This window comes from Periplaneta americana, chromosome 3 (assembly GCF_040183065.1).
Source record: "Periplaneta americana isolate PAMFEO1 chromosome 3, P.americana_PAMFEO1_priV1, whole genome shotgun sequence".
Lineage (NCBI taxonomy): Eukaryota > Metazoa > Arthropoda > Insecta > Blattodea > Blattidae > Periplaneta > Periplaneta americana.
The window spans coordinates 198,889,303-198,906,471 of NC_091119.1; the positions used below are offsets into that span (position 1 = coordinate 198,889,303).

General features: G+C 34.9%; 1 protein-coding gene and 1 long non-coding RNA gene across 12 annotated transcripts in view; one reads left to right on the forward strand and one right to left on the reverse strand.

The window, feature by feature from the left end:
* The window catches only part of LOC138696955 (uncharacterized), a 375,310-nt gene that overhangs the window by 203,025 nt on the left and 155,116 nt on the right, over window positions 1–17,169 (forward strand). The window lies entirely within an intron of this gene.
* scramb1 (scramblase 1) overlaps window positions 1–17,169 on the reverse strand; it is a 92,592-nt gene that overhangs the window by 37,682 nt on the left and 37,741 nt on the right. The window contains exons 1-2 of one of the 11 annotated variants that reach the window (XM_069822478.1): window positions 10,707–11,025; window positions 63–233 (exon numbers count right to left, since the gene is read on the reverse strand). The exons of 7 other annotated variants lie outside the window; for them this stretch is intronic. The gene's annotated coding sequence lies outside the window, so the exon portion shown is untranslated. Of the gene's footprint in view, window positions 1–62; window positions 234–5,852; window positions 6,006–10,706; window positions 11,026–17,169 lie in introns of those variants that run through there. 3 more of the 11 variants (XM_069822477.1, XM_069822479.1, XM_069822480.1) reach the window with 3 other exon arrangements.

Sequence of the window (17,169 nt, forward strand, 5' to 3'; positions counted from 1 at the left end):
AGCTTATGACTCATTCACATACCGGTAATGTATGACATAATGCACACAACTATGGAACTCACCTGCAGTCTTTAAAGCTTGCCATACTTCCCACTACTGCCACATACTTCGAATATCTGTACAAATTTGTTACGAAACGTATTCCTTATTCCTAGAACCACTCAACCAACAAACTATCCTCAGTCTGGTAACATAAAATATTGCATTTCCTTCATGGAGTACTGCAACAAACACTGTACACAAAGTGCTGTGTTGTGTATCACGAGCAGATACATTCGTCTTTATGGGTTTGAAAAGATTTCAGAGCCATTTAGCTATCAAGTAATGGCTACATTAAACTTTACACAAGTTCCATCTGATAAAGTCGGTACAATTTCAATAGCACATAACGAGAGACTTGCCTATAATCACTGAGAATATAAATTCCATGCATAATAATCACGAGATTAATGTATGGTGCCTCTTGTGACAATAATTTGAAGCGACGGATGTAATACAAACACATATGCCTGAACTTGATAAAAAAAAATGGGAAATTGAATAAAATTTCTCCCATTTTACAATTTGGTTTACTTCGAATGCAATATATTTGCTTAGTTTCAAAATGTTGTATACTGGTACAATATTTAATTAATTAATCAAGTGTTCAGAACGTTGGATTTTCTATATATATATTAACTTGGTTATTTAACGACACTATATCAACTTCTAAGTTATTTAGCATCGATGGGATTGGTGATAATAGTATTTGGCGAGATGAGGCCGAGAATTTGCCACATATTACCTGACAATCGCCTTACAGTTGGGAAAAACCTCGACCAGATAATCAGTCCAAGCAGGAATCGAACCCAAGCCTGAGCACAACTCCGGATCAGTGGCAAACCTGCTACTGTCTCAGCCACGTCAGTGGATTGTTTTCTAATATGCCAGTAAATGCCTGTGATTTATTAATCTGAAATGTTGATAGCTTTACAGTTTAGTAGGTGCTCAGAGTTCAAAGCTGTGAATCCTTTTATCTGTAGAGAACTCATTTTTGGTGGTGTATACATTCCTTATCCTGCCATACAGTCCTGTCCAGTTACTAGTCTGAAGACAGCCACTGCTTTCTTCTTGGAGAATTAGGAAGAATTTTTTTCACTAACTTCTTAATTATTACTCCCTCTGTCCCATAATAATTGTCCGGTATGCTTTTATTTCTTGTCCCATAATAATTGTCCGATGTCCATAATTTTACACTGGCATTTACATAGGAGCAAAATGAAACACATTCATGAATCGGTACAAAATTATCACTCAATCAGCAAAAGAAAAAAAAATAATTATTCTGGGATCTGTATAAATTGGCCAATCATTGAGCCAAAAAAAGAACATGAATACTACTTGTACAACTTTATGAATCCAGGATCAGTACAAATTGGCTAGTCATTGAGCCGAAAATAAATACTCCTAGGAGTACAGCTTTATAAACTCCAGGAGTAGTACATAGTGACCAAGAAGTGAAACAAAGAAAAACATTCTCCTATGAGTAAAGACGAAAAAACTGCCTGTTAGACCGGGAAGATTGTCATTCTAGCAGTTTGCCTAGAACCACAGACCTATTGCTGCAGTGCTACTGTAGCCTCGTCATAAATGTTCCGAGGACACTCCAAGCGAGATGGCAAGACGATGAGGTGGTCCAGGTGCCCCTTTTGCATATGGGGAATCTTGTTGTTGTTCCCGTCATTGACTTTCATTATTTCAATGAGATTAGACTTCAAAGTGAGGAAGACGTTGTTGAGCTTGTCGCGTGTCAGCTGAGAGAGCTGTTTCAAGGCGGCGATCAACTCATCAATAGTTTGTGGAGCTGACTGATGCTGGGGAGACTGAATTTTCCGGAAGTAACCCAGATCTAAAACATTCATATCCAGACTGTTTGGCGGTTGGCACACGAGTTCTAAAGTGATTCCACTAGCTGCTGCAGCGTCCATCCAGGTGCGGTCATTGGGAGCGATATGCGGACGCGCATTGTCCTGCTGAACTGACACCTGAATTCTCCCTGTGCGCGGTCCAGGAGGCCATTTTGCATTTATTGCTGGGATTAATTTGGTGATGAGCATGGATCCACTTTCCAAAGATGGCCCCCTGTTGCCAAATGCAGCATGCTGTTCTTTTACTGACATGAAATTTCTCGGCCGCACTTGTTATGCACCTTTCTTTACTAGGTCAGCCGTAGTGTTTTTCAACAAAAACTCCTATACCGCCTGCCGTTCACTGTCTGTAAGGTTCTTGCTACCCCTGTCACTCACTACCGCCAGTTGTGTTCCCAGGATGTCCATGTCTGTTCAAACGTACGTACTCACTGCAGGAGTATGCTCTACTAACGATTTCCAGCTTGCTTTGCTACACTGGTTTGTATACAGTGCCATACCGGTGAGTTGAAAACCAATACCCACTTTCGGTAATCTTCTGGGTGGTGTGTGTTGCTTGTCTCAATAAGATCACGTTAGTCCTCTGCATAACCTTGTGCACTGATCTACTGCGCTTCTCCTCATGCGTGCACTTCTCGTTTGCCCGTCGTCTGTAATTACTGTAATACCATTTCGGCGTACCGGACAATTATTATGGGACAGAGGGAGTATTTAATATTGTCCTTTATAATTTTTCTTTATTAATGATTTCACAGAATAATACGAAATTTTATAAAGAAGTTTTGTTGTATCGTGGTTCTTTTTTTTTTTATGCCAAAACATCTGCACTTTCATTTCTTTCCAATCTAAAATAAGAAGGTATCCATTGTAAGCAACTACTTTTGTGCGAGATCGTGCGTATTTGCTTGCTTTCCACACAAAACCAATACGCGGTAAGTGTGAAATACCACATTCAGTATTCCCAACCTAACACACATAACAATTTCCCTCTTCTTACCGCTTAAATGCCATATTCATTTTACTGCTTTAGGCTTTTAACATATTATTTTTAGAGACGTTTAACATAGTAATAATTATAAATTGGAAACTTACCACTGCAATTTCACCTAAATTGCACTGTTAATTATTGTTTTTAAATATTTGCAAAAATTAAGTAAACTCTACAACACCACAAAAGTTACTGCATTTGTAATGCAAGTAACATTAAGGAAGCCGTGAAAAAATCAACAAGATTCCAGATGCCGATGTTATTACTGCAATATGTTATATCGTCGGTTTCTCGGTAAAAGTGACCAAGTCCAAAACTGAAAATTGTTGGGAAAAGGCATTTAAAGGTTTAATGATCCATCCAAAGATAACTGTTCTTCTTTAGATGTTAGTAACAAGTTATTTTGAAGGTAAATGTGCTATATTATTAGTTTTTAATATATAATTATGTCTTAAATTTTCATAAAGATTGGATGCCTTGGAATGTGACTTGGTCACTTTTACCAAGAAACCGGCGATATAAATAATATTGTTAAAATATTAAAATGAAAAATAAATCATTAGCCTACATAACCTTACCGTTTGTTTTAAGTTCGCATTTATAGACTGGGGGGAAAAAAAGACAGACGTATATCACGGCCTGCTGGAATACAGTAAACACAGAAAACATTTTATAGCAACAATGTTGAAGATAGATCTTTTTGTTTTTAAAAGTTGCCGTCATTGAACAGAAACCAAGATGGAGATTTCATTGCAAATAATTATAAATTCCTCTTTCAGGTATGTAATAAACGATCTTCGCACAAAATAATGTACGATACACGAGCGGTATGTTTGTTTTCATGTTCGAGGAAAAGATCAACATACCGCTCTTGTAACGCATATTACTATTGTATGTTTTTGTGTAAATTTAATTTCGGTATAGATTTCTCTCACTCTCTTATCTTTTGATGTTAATGAAACAGTAGCCTGAATTGCAGGTTTTAAATATGGCTATGTTGGCAAATGAAATTTATTCTATGTTCAGTCTATGACCAGAGAAGACTATTTGATGATAGCAAAAAAGTTACTATGTGCCACGTAGGCAAAATGATTAATTCTTGGCAAGAAAGTGTTTATATTATTATAAGCAATGCATTAAAATTAATGTCTACTTTATATAAATAAACACAGTGATGACAGTAATCAACATAAATCAGTTCCAAACGAGAAGAATTTTTAGATGGCCATTTAAAAAGTCCATTTGGGAGGGTTAACATTGTAAGAGCTACTAGCGTAGCTCAGTCAGCTAAGTCACTTTTCCTTTCCCGTTTGGGTTGATTACCTGGTTTGGTTCTTTCCAAGGTTTTCCCCAACCATAAGGCGAATGTCAGGTAACCTATGGGCCACCTGAATTTTCCGAGTTCCAGTTATAACATACTGCGCATGCTCAGAGCGCAGCAAATTCGGTGGCCCAAATTTTGTTTTTGGGTCTGTACACCTGATGCAAGTCTGTCTCTGTACATACAAACTGCAGAAGGCGAAAAACCATGTGAAGCCAGTTATGGCAACAGAACAGTAACATACTTCGTTACATTAGTATTGTTTGATAACCAAATGAAGTGATAATAATGAAGAAAGTTCGTATTTTTTGTCTTTTCTTTATCACAGTACATTTGCTCAAGGTCTGAAACTATAAATATTATTTACACTATCTCTGAAGCTACTTATAAATCAAATTTGAAAATCCAAATGCTAAACAGTAGACTGCTAGACAGTTCAGTTGGTAGAGCAACTGGCTGTGGACTAAAGGTCCTGGGTTCGATCAATCCCGGGTGATAAGAATTTCCTTGTTGCCACAACTTCCAGAATAGCCTCCTATAAAACTGAGTAGATGGCCTAAACAATTTGCCAGCAAACACAGTACTTAAAGAATAAAGTTTAATGTTATCATATGAAGGAAAATTTCGTAAGTGTAGATCAACAACAAAGAAACTATTTCTGAAAAGTTGCAAATGCAAATTTTCCACCTTGCCTCGAAATTAATGTAATGTACTTTACCTGCTACTATTAATGAGTCACAAGTTGTCTTAAGGGTATAGTCTATGTACGTGAATGACCACAAATATTATCAGAAAATGCAGGCTCTAAATTTCTAAAATTTTATAAGGAAATGAACTCTCAATTGGAAAAAAATTACAAGGTACCACAACAAGACTTATTAGAACTTAAATATCTGATAAAAGTATAAAAAAGGGTTACTAATAATAGGTTTTAGAATTCACTTTTTACTTCAAATTAAATTTTCCAAACTTTGAACATTTTCACACTTATTATTTCATAACTTCACAACCAGTAGAGATAGAATTCTGAAATTTTGTACACTGATTTAACATGTACTTATGCAAAAGTTAGAGTAGAATAATGCCCAATTCTTTGAAAATAGAAAAATTAGGTCACAAAACAATGTAAATTTTAATATATTTTATATAGGACGAATAAAAAATTATTTGTATTAAAATAAACAACTCTACAGTCTGAGAGTAGTCTACTTTTCAGAAATAAGTGTTTATTGCATGCAGGAAAAATATTAAAGATGTCAGAGAGACCATAACAATTTTATGGTTACCAAATGATGTAACTGCAGAATTTTTTTTTTTCACGCTTTGATAACACTGGCTTGAAAAATATTATTAGTAACCTTTTTTATACTTTTATCAGATATTTAAGTTCTAATAAGTCTTGTTGTGGTACCTTGTAATTTTTGTCCAATTGTGAATTCATTTTCTTATAAAAGTTTAGAAATTTAAAGCCTGCATTTCCTGATAATATTTATGGTCGTTCACGTACATATACCATTAAAGAGAAATGAAGTTGAAAATTGCATCCATTGCATGCCTTTACCATCTCCACAAACTAGATGTAAAATAAAGTTACGACTGATTCAGTAACTTTGGAATAAATTACAAACATACATACGTGCTAGATGGAGAAACAATCATTATCATTGGGTATTTACAATTATCTCTCTTTACAAATGATTAATGAAATTAACTTCTCAGAATCAATAACCATTTTCTTAATATACTTTTCATATGTATGTACAATGGTTTCACAAAATGGCTGCTGAAATGAGAAAGTATTCTACACACAGCTGATTGAAACTGATACTGAACAGTATGTGAAGAAAGACAAATTGGACCTAGTACACGTTTCTCAACTTACTGACCTTTGAATGCTTTCTACTTCATATTTACTCAGTTCACTTTATCAGCTCAAATAAGAGCTCTTCGTTCATCTAACAAAGACAAACACAACTGAAATATCAAGACAAGGCTCTAATTACATACCGGTACTTAAACGTTTCTATTAATGTCTGTTTCACAGAGAAAATGTAAAATTAATTGATTAGTTTCTTTTGCTTGGCTTATTATTAGTGGCAGCACCAGAATTTTTAATTTGGTGGTGGAGGGAGGGAAAGCATTTAGGTGGATGAGAAGTGAGATAGCAGACATTTGGATAAATTAAAAAAAATCATACATTGTAATGTAAATTATGAACCCAGTAGAGTCAAAAATAAAATAAGTAAATATACTTAACAGTTTCGTGAATATGAAATGATGAAATGATTAGCCTAAAAATGTCCTGTTAAGGGCAAAGGTCTCCTCCTATATCGTGAATATAGTGTAACATTAAGTAACAACACAACTATACTTTTGAACTACAATCTACCAAATAAACCATCTGAAGTTATAGGGAAAATTAAAGAATACAATTTCAGAAATATGGTTTTACTTATAAGCCAAAATATGGTATAAGCAACACATGAACATGCGCACAGTTTTTTTCTTAGTCACTGTTTGGAATTGAACAGGTTACATCAGCTGCTTGTCTATGCGGATGACGTGAATATGTTAGGAGAAAATCCACAAACGATTAGGGAAAACACGGGAATATTACTGGAAGCAAGTAAAGAGATAGGTTTGGAAGTAAATCCCGAAAAGACAAAGTATATGATTATGTATCGTGACGAGAATATTGTACGAAATGGAAATATAAAAATTGCAAATTTATCTTTTGAAGAGGTGGAGAAGTTCAAATATCTTGGAGCAACAGTAACAAATATAAATGAGGAGGAAATTAAACACAGAATAAATATGGGAAATGCCTATTATTATTTGGTTGAGAAGCTTTTGTCATCTAGTCTGCTCTCAAAAAAGGTAAACGTTAGAAAATGTATAAAACAGTTATACCTATTACCGGTTGTTCTGTATGGTAGTGAAACTAGGACTGTCACTTTGCCAGAGGTTCAGAGTGTCTGAGAATAAGGTCCTTAGGAAAATATTTGGGGCTAAGAGGGATGAAGTTACAGGAGAATGGAGAAAGTTACACAACACACAACTGCAAGCATTGTATTCTTCACTTGACATAATTAGAAACATTAAATCCAGACGTTTGAGATAGGCAGGGCATGTAGCATGTATGGGCGAATCCAGAAATGCATATAGTGTGTTAGCTGGGAGGCCGGAGGGAAAAAGACCTTTAGGGAGGCCGAGACGTAGATGGGAAGATAATATTAAAATGGATTTGAAGGAGGTGGGATATTATGATAGAGAATGGATTAATCTTGCTCAGGATAGGGACCAATGGCGGGCTTATGTGAGGGCAGCAATGAACCTCCGGGTTCCTTAAAAGCCAGTAAGTAAGTAAGTAGTACTGAGTTATGTAAACATGTACAGTTAACTGGGGTAACATTGGCCCATTAAGGGTATCTTTGGGCCAACAGAGAATATATATATTTGAATTTTTATATCCCCCACAAAATGTGATATATCTAAGCAGTTTCAACTGTACTGTGTAAATGGCAGCTTCAGTCAGTAAAACAGTTTAACCCTTTCTAACCCAAATTAAATTTACAAGCAATCCATGTTGAAACAAATAGCTGTATTAGGACCAATTCAGTGACCAAGTTACGGGAGTGGCAACATTTGAAACAAAACTATATTGATGAAAATGTATTGAAATAGAAGTTATCCAGCAAAATTTACCTTCATATGTACCACACAAGTATATAAATGCTATAAAGTTAATTATTGCCATATGGTATCTATAGGTAAGAAAGGGTTAACCAAGTATTCTCAGAACTTACCTGTAGGCAGCAGTTCTATTTTAAGCGAATCAAGTGTTTGGTAATGTGAAAAATATTCTGGAAACTTTCATATGGTGAAACAATATTTTCAGCAGTAAAAATTTGGCATGTACCAAGAAACTTAGTAAATATGATTGGCAGAGTAATTTAAATTGGAAATTTAATACATTATTTGCCGTACTGACAGTGGCGGCTCGTGGGTATTGAATTAAGGGGGGCTGCATACAAAAATAAACCAAGCAACTTACTTTATTTAAAGATTAGTTCCATGCGCCTTATCTTGTAAGTTGTGTTTAAATGAGACAGGCTCATGTTAGTAGATTTACTGGCATTTAAAAGAATCATGCGGACAAAATTCCGGGCGACGCTGATATAACCCCTGCAGTTGCGAGTGTCGTTAAATAAACCATAATTTAATTTTTTATATGCAGATTTGATTTGAAACTTAGAAATATCTAACTGGCGATGTTGTAGTTGGTTGCATAATATATATATATATATATATATATATATATATATATATATATATATATATACATCAATAAATGAAAAAAATAACAGCCAGAAATTGAATTCAGGATCTTCAAGAGTACGCACCAGGGCGCTTGCCTCCTTTATTGTAATGTTAGATGTTTCAGATTCCATTATGGTTTGAAAACATTCTAGCAATGGCTCCATCTTCTCATGAACAACATTTACTGTTCTTATTTTAAATCCATCTTGTTGCCCCAGCTGATGGAATTGTCTTTGAAACACATTAATCTAATACAGACTGTGTGGAGATCGAGAGAAGCAGGGATACTGGATAACTTATCAAAAAATATGCGAGCCTTTGTATTTTGTTTAGCGGCTCTTTCCATTATGAGATTCAACTGATGGGCACTTAATTTCACATTTCTCCTGAATTGTTAAGGTACTGAACTGAATAGACTGTAAATATTGTACAGAATTAAACATTGTTGCACTTGTTATACTCATAACATTAAAGAAAATGTATTTAAAACTGCGCACTACTGACAAACTGCTGCAAATTTTGCAGCGCCTGGAAACTCTGGACTCATGGCAAGGGGCTAGCAGGGGGAGGGGTAAAACTAACGCGCAAAGCATCCGAGACGAGACTGGCAGCTCCAGGGGAGGAAGTGGCTTCACCCTATAGTCCTTGTCTCTGGTTTCGCTCTGGCAGCACCAGGGGAGGAAGTGACTTCACTAACGATTGCGTGGATTTCATTGAGAGCGAATTTTTTTTTAATTCGAGCCTCTAAATAGAGACTGTATAATAAATGTATTTCACAACATAAAACGAGACAATAGCCACAAATATCTGGAGGTGCTGCAGCTCCGCAGCCCCTCTTCGAAAGCCGCCTCTGCGAACTGATTAAATTTTGAATAATAAGAAAGACTGAATACACATAGATGTGCCAGGAACTAGGTCATATGCAAATTATTGAGATAAAAAACTAAACCAATGCTCTGTGTTAAATGTACAAATAATATTCTAAAATTCAGGAAATATATAAAAAAGAAATTGATACAAATGTGTCCGTACAGTCTAGACGCACTTGCTGGGCCTTTGAACTCTAGCCTAATGTATTCATATTTGACTTTATTGTAATTTAATGTATTTTAATGTCTATGCATATTTATGCCTCTGACAAAGTTTATCTTATCTTGTCTGAATACTTCTAGATTATATATAATTTATTTCCAAGAAATAGTCTGCCCAGGCATCCTGGGTTGCCAAAAACACAGAATAACACACATATAAGAATAGTAACGATTACAGTGAAATAGATGAGTCAAATTGAAATGTGGACTAGGAGCTTAAATTTAAGAAATAATAAATTTGTACACATATTGTAACAATCACACACTAACTGACAGAAAGAGGAGGGGGGATTATGATATTCCGTATAAATGATTTTTCAGAATTGCCACAGACCCTTTAATGCTAGAAGTAATTATTTTTGGAATGATGTCATGGATTCCAAATGTTTTGATAGTGTTTACAGTTGATCGTGGGATGGTGCCCCAATTTTTATAATCCAAAAATCTTTTATTGTTAAGGGTAATTATATTTTTAAATTTGGGGGGAGGGGTTGCAATTAGTGCAGTTTTTGTAGTATCTTGTACAATTTTGAATATTTTTTTAAATCCTTTCTTCTCTGTTTTATTCATAATGAGTGTAATAACAAATCCTGCCCTTTTCAGTTGAATATGTAAATAATAAATATTTTCTTGTGAATTCTTTTGCTATGAATTGTAAAATTTATTTTTAAATAATGAATATTGTTAATGAAAAAAGAACTTGAAATGATAAAACAGTGCTAAAGGCAAGAAAAAAAAAAGTGGAAGTTATGAGGGATACAGATTTGAAAAATTTAAGTTACAGAAAATAGGTAACAAACTTAGCAAAGATGAAAAGTTCTCGTCTATATTTAAATGGCCAAGTCAACTGACAAAGTCTCACGTTTTAGGTCGTAAGTCGAAAAGTATTAAAGATATTTTAAACATTTTTTCATCGTACTATTGACGAAAGTCCATTCAACAAAAAAGAAAAATCACTTTTTCGATTTCCTAAAGTGTATATGCCCCCTTGGCAGAAGTAAATTTTATTTGAACTAAATCAGTTGACATGAATTGTAAATCAGCTAAAGCAATAATGTTGACTTAGTTATCTATCAAACCTGCTTCTTGAAGAAATTTCCTTTAACATGTACATTTCTAATAGTGCGCACCACATTTATTAGAACTGTATAAACATGAAGTCTCTAAGACTCTCTAAAATCACATGCCAGGATTGATCAACAATCTATTCCACTAGAACTCGCTTTTACTACTACCACAGGAAATTCCATTTCAGTTAGTCAACATTTTCTTATCACATAAGCACAAGGTTGTACTTTTACACCCAGTTGCAGCCACAATGCATCACAGAGGTCAGCCAGACAGTTGGAACACTCCCCTGGCAATTGAGCTCAGCCCACAGCTTCACTCGAGACCACAAATTGCTTCTCTATTACGCTAAGTGACCTCTACAATCATACGACATCAGTCAACTTGTGTGAGCTTCATTATACGTAGCTTAAAGTAATATCAGTGAAGCTACGGTTATCAGTAAGAACAAACAGCGAAAGTAACATAATGCCTGTATATTTTAAACTGTAACAGTGAGGACTGATGACAATGTATAATATTACCCAATGCATCTCTCATTCTCTCGTTCAAGAAAACGTAAAAAATAGTTCGGATAGATTTCGACTTTATAGCTGTTTTACGTTTTTGACTTCAAGATCTATTTTTTTTACTCAAATTATTATACAGTCAATTCCCGGTAATTCGCGTGTAGTTAATTCGCTTTGTGGGTAATTCGCGATGTTTTTTGGGGGGGGGAGAAAGGGCAGAGTAACGTAATTTACGTTTTTTACTCGATTTACGCTCTCTTTTTCTCTCTTTAAGAAATTTGCGATCTAAAATTAAAAAAAAAAAAAAAAAAAAAAAAGTTGAACAATTCTCTAAAAAACAAAAAAAAGTTGACATTACTTTTCTTAAACTAAAACGTCTTCTAATATTTCCTAAAACTTGTATTTCTTGTTTTAAAATTCTATGCCACTACAGCACTGTATAATACGGTATTCGCCAAAACAAACAGTACTGAAGTTCTCGCACTGATGCTGCACATCGTACCTATCGTATCCATGGTGAAGTTTGTTTATCTGAACTCCTTGTTGTATTGTTGATACATAATATAGTGAAGATTTGCTCACAACTGAGGAAAAAGTGTTTATTGTAGAGTATTATTTACATTCAGGGCGGCTGGGTAGCTCAGTTGGTAGAGCAGCTGGCTACTGACTGAAAGGTCCGGGGTTCGATCCCAGGTGGTGACAGGATTTTTTCTCGTTGCCAAACTTTCAGAATGGGCCCGAGGTTCACTCAGCCTCCTATAAAATTGAGTGCCGGGTCTTTCCCAGGGGTAAAAGGCGATCAGAGCGTGGTGCCGACCACACCACCTCATTCTAGTGCCGAGGTCATGGAAAGCATGGGGCTCTACCTCCATGCCCCCAAGTGCCTTCATGGCATGTTACGGGGATACCTTTACCTTTTATTATTTCCATTCATATGGGCTAGGACGCGCAAATGACCCTAGAAACTTACTCAGTTTTCTTCTGGAACATTTTGGTGAATGCATAATTTCCCGTATCCATCACATCATATTTTGCCTATTTTCACTCCATTATGTCCTACGGAATAATATTTTGGTGAAATTCTGCAGATAGTAAAAATATATTCTTATTACAAAAAAGAGCCATTAGAATAATAGTTGGAGCAAAGGCTAGAGAATCATGTAGATTATTTTAAAAAAAATCAGAGATTCTAACCTTAACAAATCAGTACATATACTCTATAATATATTTCCTCTTATGTAATAAAGAAAATCTTCCAACTATATTTATAATTCAGCCATATATAGTATAAATACCCGCAGAAAGAATGATTTTCATACGTCATCATCAAATTTGTCATGCTATCAAAGGGGAGTATGTTACATGGCGATAAAAATGTTCAATAGTCTTCCTGAAGACATTAAGAATCATAGCCAAAACCCTGCATTATTTAAGGTAAAACTAAACAATTACCTAATATCTCACACTTTCTATTCTGTAGATGAATTTCTTGACATTTCACACTACTGTGTAAATATTTTAATACTATTAAATGGTAAACATATTACATTGTATAAAATATTATTGTTATTAAGGTATTAATTCTGTACATATTTCATATTTGCATTTTATATGTATTGCATTTATAAGTTAAACGTAAGAATTGGACATGTTCTTTATTCTATGCCATAAAGCAAATGTAAGAATATTATGAAACGAATAAATCTATCTATTTATCATTCACATGACCTTACACTACCCAATGAGTATGTATTATGGGGTATGTTCACAGAATCAATTCTTCGACAGAACCCACCAACAACAATTGTGGAATTGCGAGGAAAAATCGTAGAGTTTTTCGCCACCTGCAACAACTTACATTTGCAAACATGTTTCAAAATCTACACAATCGTTATGAGTATTATTTGGAACATAATGAAAAGCATTTTGAACATTTTTTTTTTTATATAGAGAACGTTAGAGAAAAGTGAGCCATCTTCATGTCTTCATGTTTATTATATAAATTGTATAAATTTTCAGTTCAATGAACATTTTCTGTACTTTGTTTTGGCCCATAGGTACTGTATTATAATGTTTCAAAATTTTTGCACTTGATTTTTGAAGTGTATTTTAGTAATTAAACCTGTCAGAGTAACTTTTACTGAACTTTAAACAATAATAAAAAATTCTGTCCCCAAATCACTATTTTCGATATTGAGCATTTTATTGCATCTCCAGAATATTTTGTTTGCCAGCAATCTTGAAAGAGCACATGATTGCAATCTCTCGGGTTTTTTTTCCTAATATTTTGGGAGTAAGTTAGGACTGGAAGATGGATTTCTTTCATTGGTTTCTTCTCCTGCGAATGTGTCTGCTGTTTCGGTACTCTATTTATCTGCATGGAATAGATCTAAGCTGAAGAGACAATAAGTTTGGAAACCACCATAAATTAGTTTACCAAAATGAATACTAGTCATACCAGTTGTGTAATCTTATCAACTCTCATTATATAAATACACAAAGACATAAAAAGATAAGACACAATGCATTAAAACTATAGAACAGAACTGTAACTTAGAGTTATACAGAGTGTTTTACAAATTAGTCTCCGCAATAGGTGCCTGTTGTTACAAATAGGAAATAATATCGCTTATTCCAAAGCAATTTACATACAACAAAAATTATTAAATATTTAATGTAAGCGGAGAACAATCTACGAAAAATATATCTTAAGATCATACAGTTGATTTAATTTTACATACTAAGTACAACGGATAAACACATTCAAGATAAAAAAAAAAATGGTTTATGGCTTTCAGTTTCTGGAAATGAGTAAGTTCTATTCAATAACCAATTACTCAAATTGCATTATATTATACGATCAGATATGTTACAAAATATATAGGAAAAAATAAAAGCGCTATTTCTCGCAGGTAATGTAGAAATTAACATTTCAACATTTAAAATGACATCATCTTTAGAACTGAAAGCTGAAGGGTGAACCAGGACTTCAATGTTAACATAAACGATTAATCAGAGAGCAACAAAATTCCTTGATGGTTACGAATTTTTTTAATCTGAGTTTAATGGTATACTGAAATTATAAATGAAAACAGTAATCAGAAATACTGACAGAACTGTTCATAATATTAAAACATAAATATTGGTATTGCCTGTCAGTATTAAGAGTAATATTAATATTTTTGTCTTAAGCAGTGTAGTTTTTGTACAGACTTCATTTCTGTTCCCACTTTACTATTCTGAAAACTGCGTGAATTCTAAAAATAACAATTTATTGTCGATACTGAAACATATGAAATATTATAAGACAATCACATCCGAGAGATTTTATTAAAAATACATAGTAACTTATGCAAATGATATGCAGAGAATAGAGTACTACAGGGACGTAATAGTTGAGCAACTCTAGTATTTTCTAAGTCAGAGAATGCCACACTGCACAAGCTCTGAGCCAAAAGCTTTGATTCATACGATGACGAGATATTTGCTTTTCTGTTTACATATTACATATGATATCTATGTTGAGCAGGAATGTAATGTGTAAGTGCAGTACTTTGGGGGGGGGGGGACTGAAATATGCAGAAGAGCAGGGGCAAATTTTACCTCGTTCTAAAAAAAAATTACATTTCCGATGCATGGAATGCAGTGGTTGAATGGTTTAAGGTTTATATACACATAAAATACGGGATTGGCAGTTCAGATCCCAACAAGATCAAATTATATTTTTAAATACATTAAAAATATGGCTGCAAAAGGATATCTGTCGGATACAGGGGGGAGAGCCATTAATCCTTCCCATTGAAGGCTTTAAGGAACCAACCTGGACAAATACCCAATGTCCCATCCTTACCTTCCCGTGGTGCAGCTGTTAGTAAGCATAATTTTACAAGCTGAACTAAAGGGAGGGGCTACTCATCAATTAGCACTGGTCAGCTTGATGAGTTAATGACCGAATTTGGTATAATTTTCCTCTATTCAATACCTAATTCCCTCTTTACCCTTTCCTATCCAGTCCTCTGACTGAACTCTTACTTTCTTCGACCCCGACGGCATTAGAGCATTCGAGGCCTAGGGGTTCATTTCCCTTTCCTTCCTCCTCTTTCTACTTTTCTGTTCCTAGTGCTGACCTGCTATGGCACTAAAATCGTCCTTCAGTGGCTTAAGGAGGGAAAGCTGGTGATTAACAAGATCTCCCAGCTAGGTCCAATGGACCCGTCGACCAACAGCAGGTGTGGTCCTCCAGACATTCTGGGGGTTGTGTGTGAATGAAGTAGCCACCAAAACGTTAAAATATGGTGTTCACTTAAATCGGCTACAACTTGCCATTTAAATCTGTGCTTCAGTGGCTGGCCATGATAATATCTTTGAAAAATATTGGAGTGCAAGAGGTCAAATGACTTTATTGTCAAACGCCTGGCATTAGAAAACAACAACAACATTAAAAATGTAATAAAATCTAGCCTTATTATACACCCTTTTCATGTGGCTTTATATTAATTTGAGTTTCTGTTATCGCCCATAAGATTATTTATTGCATTTATCTTTTGACTATAATTCGCGTTAATGTAATTTTTTATATCATGGTAGAATCGCTCAGCTGTTCTGCAGATTTTTTTTCAAGTACAGTACAACTGCAAATATCCGGATCAGCCTGATCCCCAATCAGTCTGGATAATTTCAGTTCTACTGTACGTACTGCACTTTTACCTTTGTATATTTGTATATTTATTTTAAATAGTAACTTCTCATGTTTTAATTCCGCCTCAACATAGGTATTATATAATGAGTTTTTAGGCTTTCACAATGACTCTGATCAGGATTAGGCTTTTGGATAATCCGTGTTCTGGAATTTGACATTTCCAATGTTTTGGAACTACATACAGGTTCCATTATCAGGCTAAGACCAAAAAGGTCGCCTACTCTGGTCTTACCCTGATGATGGAAACTGTAGGTATCAGTAGTTCTGAAACATTGGAAATGCCAAGTTCCAGGACACGGTGGATTACCCAAAAGCCTAATTCTAAGCTTTTGGCTTGAAGCATATTGTCATTGATTTTATGAAACCTCTTATGTGACAATACACAACATAATTTTTCAGGAGGAAGAAAAAATTAATTAAAAATCAATGGACGTACATAAGGGTTGAGAAGCTCTTATCATCCAGTCTGCTGTCCAAAAATCTGAAAGTTAGAATTTATAAAACAGTTATATTACCGGTTCTTCTATATGGCTGTGAAACTTGGACTCTCACTCTGAGAGAGGAACATAGGTTAAGGGTGTTTGAGAATAAGGTGCTTAGGAAAGTATTTGGGGCTAAGCGGGATGAAGTTACAGGAGAATGGAGAAAGTTACACAACACAGAACTGCACGCATTGTATTCTTCACCTGACATAATTAGGAACTTGAAATCCAGACGTTTGAGATGGGCAGGGCATGTAGCACGTATGGGCGAATCCAGAAATGCATATAGAGTGTTAGTTGGGAGACCGGAGGGAAAAAGACCTTTAGGGAGGCCGAGACGTAGATGGGAGGATAATATTAAAATGGATTTGAGGGAGGTGGGGTATGATGATAGAGACTGGCTTAATCTTGCACAGGATAGGGACCGATGGCGGGCTTATGTGAGGGCGGCAATGAACCTTCGGGTTCCTTAAAAGCCATTTGTAAGTAAGTAAGTAAGGACGTACATAAGAAATGACGTGTATATGGTGAACATAAATGACATCATCAAGGATCATTGTAGACCTATTGATATTTAATTCATATTTTCTCCCTCTTGAAAAATTATTTTCTGTACTGTCACATAGGAGGTTTCATAAAATCTGTGTGGCATACGTGAGTTGATCAACTGTTATGTCCCCATGGTACCTACATAATAACCCTGAAGAGTTAACCAACAATGTATTCTCTGGAATACCAAACCATCATACACTGAAATTACATGTTACACACCAAATATATGCAC